At 36.8% G+C, this 6,626-nt stretch overlaps 1 long non-coding RNA gene across 1 annotated transcript; it reads right to left on the bottom strand.

The window, feature by feature from the left end:
• Positions 1-1,253: 1,253 nt before the first annotated feature.
• On the bottom strand, positions 1,254-5,479 carry LOC102130355 (uncharacterized). The gene is made up of 3 exons (XR_282902.5): positions 4,777-5,479; positions 2,540-2,690; positions 1,254-1,450 (listed from the first exon to the last, which is right to left on the bottom strand). It is a non-coding gene; the product is annotated as an uncharacterized lncRNA (long non-coding RNA).
• Between the last annotated feature and the right edge of the window lie 1,147 nt (positions 5,480-6,626).

The raw sequence follows: 6,626 nt of genomic DNA, 5'->3' as shown, positions 1-6,626 counted from the left end.
CGTTCTGCACATGTATCCCAGAACTTAAAGTATAACTAAAAAAAAAAAAAAAAAAAAGAGTAAGAAAATGCTGTACAAAGAGAAGGGAAGCAAATAGATGCTCAAGAGAAAAGGAAGTCTGGAGGATGAAGAAAGCAGAAATCTGGGGAAAGAATAAACAAAAAACCTGATTTCTGGTTTGGGAGAGGGGAGGAAAAAGGAAGGACATTGCATGAGACGCCAAGTCAGGGCCAGGAAGAGTTTCATGAAGGAGATGTATTGCAATGACCTATGTGCCATACACTGCATTTTGAGGATACTGAATTGCTTGAGATCTCACCACTAAATAACAGAAAGGGAAAAAGTGAAAAACTTTACGGGCTATCTCCTCGGTGCTAGGTAATTTTGCATACAATAGTCCCTTTCATCTTCACAATAGCACTATAAAGTAGGGGAGATTAATCTCATTTTCCAGTTGAGGAAAGAGGGTCAAAATGATGGAATACTGTGCTCGGGATCACGCAGCTATTCAGTGTGGACTCAGGGAAAGAAGGCTTGCATCCAACCCTGGGTCCTGCATTCTTGCTACGGCCACTCCTCCGACTGCACGCCCTTGTAGGAGTTACTTACTTTTCCAGACAGATCCCCAAAATACATCTTCTGCTCCACATTGGAAATATCTCTTTACTTCTGAAGCCTTATTTTTTCACTTTATTTTTTATGCTTAAGCTAGACCATCAATAACGATTTAGTGAATAAGTGAAAAAAAAAGAACCCATGTACATAGGTATGTGTCCATTCTGCATCATTTAGTTCAAACTATAAGATCTGACAGTAGCAGCCTGTAAACATAACATGCATACTACTCATTTAAAAATATACACAGCAATCCAGGTAGCATGACTTCTTAAAGGCAGGGTCCCCTCACAGGGCAGTATATGCTAATCAGCAAAGCAAAATCAGTACTTTGAACAAATTGAACATATGCATGAAAAACGTTTCTAATTTTTGTATTATTAAGATTTTATAAGATACGTAATGATTCTTTGGCATACTTTGTTACAATGCTCGTTAGAAAATCTGCAAAAAAGGATTAAAATAAATCTCAGATGTCAACACAATCTCCTGGGCAATTCTTCACTAGACCAAACGATGCCATCCACGACTGCATTATCTATGAGGCTGAGAATGGCTAATGAGGCCCATCGATTGTGATAGAGCCTGCACTGCACTCAAAGACTTTTTCTCTCTTCTCCGCCATAGGCTGTACTTACCCACTCCTGCAGAGAGAGCCCAGCCTTTATAGTTGAAGGCAAAGGTGAAAATAGCCAGTGTTGTGTGAGCTGAAAGACTTCACACTTCAAATAGTCCTTAGATTGTAGGGAAAATCCTCGTGGCGAATCTTTTTTCATGATGGCAGGGATTCATATTTGCCAGGCACAATGGAGAGTACCTGGCACGAAGCTGGGAGCTGAAAAAATGTATACACATAAATATGCATAGACACATACAGAGATATATATACACACACAAACACATGTGCACCGATAAACTAATATCATCAAATAGATACTAGAATTTTGTTGATATCACCAAAAACCCATCATGTACCTCCTAGTCATCCTCTACCTGAGCATTTTTCAGAAACTTTGAACAGTATGATTTTTTAACACTATTTCCAGCTCCTGTATTCAGTGGCTTGTTTACTTTGTTACTTTCAGCCTCCTACTCTGGTTTGAGATGTCTCAAAATAGCATTCCAGTTATTTGTGTTTTCATCTATAGTTATTTTCTCAACAAGGGTTTTTAAAATTCCTATGTATTTAAAAAAATAACTTGAAAAATGATGCAAAATTCTGCAACGTATTCTTAGAAACAAGTAAAGATGCAAATATATCACCAGTAATATGGAGGCAGAGTGATTTGAACACAGCAGAAAGGAGTATTAATTTCAGTCCTGCCACCTACCATCTGAGTGAATCGTGACAAGGTTTTTGTTGTTGCTTTATTTACTTGTTTGCCTTCCTGGTCTTCAGTTTCTCACAAGTATATATGAGGAATTGGATCCTGTGCCCTCCAGCATTTTTTGAAACTCTGAATTTCCAGGATTCTAGGAAACTTATCCTAACCAAATTTGTGTTGGCATGACTGGCTTTAGAAAAGCACAGCCAGTAATTGGTGATGGGTCTGACTACAAAGAACAAGGGCAGAATGAGCTAGACCCCACCTCATAATCCTTAATGAGTCCACCTGTATGATTAAGAGCAATCCTTAATGAGTACATCTGCATGATCAAGAGTAAAGGTGGGTAAATCTGACTTCTCCCATATATAGTTATGGAAACTACAAGTCACTTTATCTCTTCAATCATTCATAGAATGGAGAAACAAAACCCACCTTCCCAACGCTTAAAGCATTAGATAAAATGTAAGTGTAAAGCATTTACAACCATACCCAGAACATTGCAGGGTCCAGTTGATAGTTTCTACTAATGTTCTTATCAGAAAACTTTCAAACGATAGAGCAGACAAGAAATACACAGGATGGGAAAAGAGACTTACCAAAAGGAGATAATTGATCCAAGTTAAACAAAAAGGTGTTTATTCCCTCTTTAAATTGTTCTTGAAATTTGCTAAGACTTGCATCATTGTTTAGAAGATTTGAACCCCAGAAGTTGTTTCACGCCAGCTCAGGTGGTAGATGAAGGCAGACCTTTCAAAAGATTAGATTTACAAAAAACCACATTGGTCTTTATCGTCCATGTTGTTCTTCTCTCTAAAGTCTTAGGAAGTATAATAGTATTGATCAGACAAGACAAGAGCCTGGCCTACCATAATCAAACAATAACCTTTGATTTATCCACCTGGAAAATGTCCATGGAAACTATAAAGGAGAGTGTTTTGGGTCAAAGAGTACGTTTGGTTTCATGTTGAGAAAACTACCCCTATTACCTTTTATTTCCTAAATAAAGAGCATGGTTGCTTTGTACAGTCATGGTCTCAAAGGCAAATCTTTTGTTTCAGAGGTTGAATGGGCTATTTCTCTACATGTCTGATTACATGCCGTGCATCTCAAAGCATATTGACAATTTCATTATACTGAGTGCAGTAATCCATATCAACAGCTCATCCCTGTTTTGAATTATAAAATGAAGGAACTTAAAAAGCCAGGTATAAGCAAACTTATCTGCTTCTAGTCCTTCAGGGACTGGACTAGGTCCAAAATTAAACAAGACACAGGGTAGCTTTTTAAATTTAAACACTTCCTAAAATTGTTTTTTCACCAAAAGTAGGCCACCTAAAAGATTAAAAGCTCTCTCTTTCTTTCTCAAAAAAAAAAGAGTAAAAAAACACATAATTACACTCTAATTTAAAACTCTAATTGAATGCTCTTGTATTCGTAAGATGTTCTACTTTCCTTTAGGGACAATATTCTTATTAGTCACACAAGCTGTCTAATCATTTAAGCGCAAGGCTTCTTCAAACCATATACCTTTGTTGCAAAGCAAATGAGAAAGTGCAGTGCTGTCTTTTTTTCCTCAGTGTCTCTCGATTATGTACTTAGAAAAGCAACAATCAAATACTCAGGCTGAATAAAAAGATACCTTCTGGACTAGCACAGGTCTAAAGACAACTGAGGTTAGTGCTGTCTGTATTTTTAAGACAGTACTCTTCCTGGTCTACATTTAAAGATTTAAAGATTATAAAAAGACAAACAAACAAAAACAAAACAAAAAACAAACAAAGCACTCATGAATAAAGGACAAGGCAACTTGGTTAGGGAGGCAGAAAAGCAAACGCTTGAACACTTCGGTTGACTTTGGAATCTGGGAGACCCATGTTCAACCTCAGGTGAGTTACCTGAACTTCTGAACCTCGCTATCTATAAAAGAGAGGTAGTAATAGCATCTCTCAAAAAGGGCTGGAGTAAGAATTACAGGAGATAATATGTATAAGTGATTTTCACTGTTCAAAGTAAGCAATGGATGTTCAATATCATCAGCAGCATAATTAAGAAATCATTTTGCAAGTGTGAAATATACAACGTTTAATTTTCTCCTGCTCCCCCTTTCTCTCCATATGCAAAGGCATACAGGGAAAGGGGGAAGAAAACTAGTATTTACATAGAGTGTTGGCCATGTTCCAGGTACTTTACATAGATCATCTCAACTAGTTGTCATGACATCTGCCTGGGATAATGTTCCTTTGAGGGATGAGGAAACTGAGGCTAAGACAGAGACACAGAGACAGAAAGACAGTGGGACAGAGAGAGAGCCTGAAACCCAAGTCTCCAGTGCCCAGCCCATACTTATTCTACTATAAACGTTCTCATGTTCCTGAGACAATCTGGGAATTTCTTTAAGTGGTACTCATAGGCTTATACAGCCTGAGTACAGTAGCTTTTTTATTAACATCTAATCCTCAAAACAGTCTCATAAAGTTTTATTATTATCTCTATTTCATGAATTAAACAACAGAAGCTCAGTGCATAATTAATATAGAAAGGCAAAAGCTATTGCGTTCTGGATTTAGGATTAGAACTGAGATCTGTTTGACACCAAAGTCCAGGTAATTTAAAGTCCAGGTAATTTCTCCCATATAAGGACAACTTCTGATGAGAAGCAAGAGTTGTTTGAATAGAAACCCTTCATTAAATAGAAAAATTTACTTTTTACTCTCTTAAAATATAAAAGATTTCACTCTCTTTTGGGAAACTGGTTGTCTCATGGTGAAATTTTTCTTGCAGAATAAAAGTGATGAAACTGGCTCTCTTTGAATTAGGTGAAAAGAATGAGTACCTTGGACGTGAGCATTCTGCTGGCTTATTTCTTGTGCATTACGGCATTCAACAAAGAAGAGAAAGGTCCTATTTGATTTTAGCAAAATGTGGGATCCATGCAGTTCATTTGTAAGCTTCCTTCCTGTAGCAGCTCCCATTCACACAGCGAGGTCACAGCGTTGGTGATCTGAATGCCCACACCTGCAAGGTGAACTTTAATATATCACATATTTCAACTGTGAGATTTCAAATGAAGCCTGTTGTGGGCTCTGTGTTTCCACACAGCTCATAGATCCCTGTCTAAAAGCACTGAGTATAGCAATGAGCTTATGATGGTATCTCAATAAATTTCTGTGGCGCCAAAGAGAAAAGCCAGAGTCTTTTGTTGATAGCATAACAGAATGGACAATATTGCCTAGAGAAGGCTACCATTTGGAAGACGTTCAAGGAACCATAGCATGGATTGCCTGAAACAAATACAATCATGAATATCAATTGTCATTAGTTCTTGAACTGGCATCTTGGTAACCAAGTAGCTTAGACCAAAGCCATCTTACAGAGATTTCCACAACGCTTAAGATCCCAGAAACAAGATTTTGAGAGCAGACATTAAGATGCAATAATAAATTAGTTATTGCATATTAGCATAAAAAGGTTTAAATTTTTATCTTTTGTATAAGGATAAACTATCAGTTAGGAGGTACAACAAGAAAAAAAAAAAAGCCAAGATGAGCTAAATACGCAAACATGAATTGGCTTTAAAAAATTCTAGCTTCAATATACAACTCTTACTACTTTGAAATGTAAAGGTTTTAACCCTAAAAATCATCATTTTGATTTTAAAAATGTAGTGCCAAAAGGTCTTAACTAAAAAACATTATCTGGATTCAAAATTTAAAGGTTTTCACAGGAAACAAAGTTAATTATACACAGTATGCTGAAAGTATGTCTTAATTATGATTCAGTTGTTTAAATGAAAGAAATACAAGTCTGAAAATTATCACTTTTCTAATTCCAAATTCCCACTGGAGTTTCTAGCAGTTCTGGATCCCACATCCCAAAACACCACCAAAACTGCTTAAACACATGTACATACATATACCACATCTAGGTATATTGAAAGAGCACAAATGTCCTTAAATGTGTAAGAAACACAGTCATATAGAAAAATACACAATACACATACACATACACGTGCCTCTGAAGTGCCACCATTCATTCTAAAAGGCTATAGGGTCAACTTGACAGTCTTTGGCTTGGTTTAGGTATGCAGTAGGTCACTACCCTGGTTCTGGTGCTCATGACCCATTGCCTAGGTTGCAGCAGCAGGTAGTCCACCAACCTACTGCAAGAGATAACTTCCTAAGATGCAAGTTGTGAATGACAGTCTTCTCAAAAGCTTTCCATGGGTCTCCTTTGTTGGCAGAGCTATGTCCCATTTCTATTTTATGACATTTATGGACCTGAAGGGACTAGTAATAGTTTAGCTCTATATTCCTCAAAGTATGCATTGCCTAGAAAATCCAGGCAGTACATCTTTTTCCATTTTTTTCAAATTTTTAATTTTTGTGGGTACATATGAGGTGCATATAATTGTGGGGTACATGAGACGTTTTGATACAGACATGCAATGTGAAATAGTCACATCATAGGAAATGGGATATCTATTCCCTCAAGCATTTATTCTTTGTGTTACAAACATTCCAATTATACTCTTTTAGTTATTTACAATGTAAGATTAAGACTATAGTCAACCTGTTATACTATCAATAGTAGTTATTATTCTTTCTACCTATTTTTTGTACACATTAACCATCCCAGGCAGTACATCCTGATGAACAGTTGTACTATATCAAAACCAGAGATACC

This window comes from Macaca fascicularis, chromosome 12 (genome assembly GCF_037993035.2).
Source record: "Macaca fascicularis isolate 582-1 chromosome 12, T2T-MFA8v1.1".
Lineage (NCBI taxonomy): Eukaryota > Metazoa > Chordata > Mammalia > Primates > Cercopithecidae > Macaca > Macaca fascicularis.
Note: the sequence above shows the minus strand (reverse complement) of the source record. Positions and strands in the feature narration are given on the sequence as shown.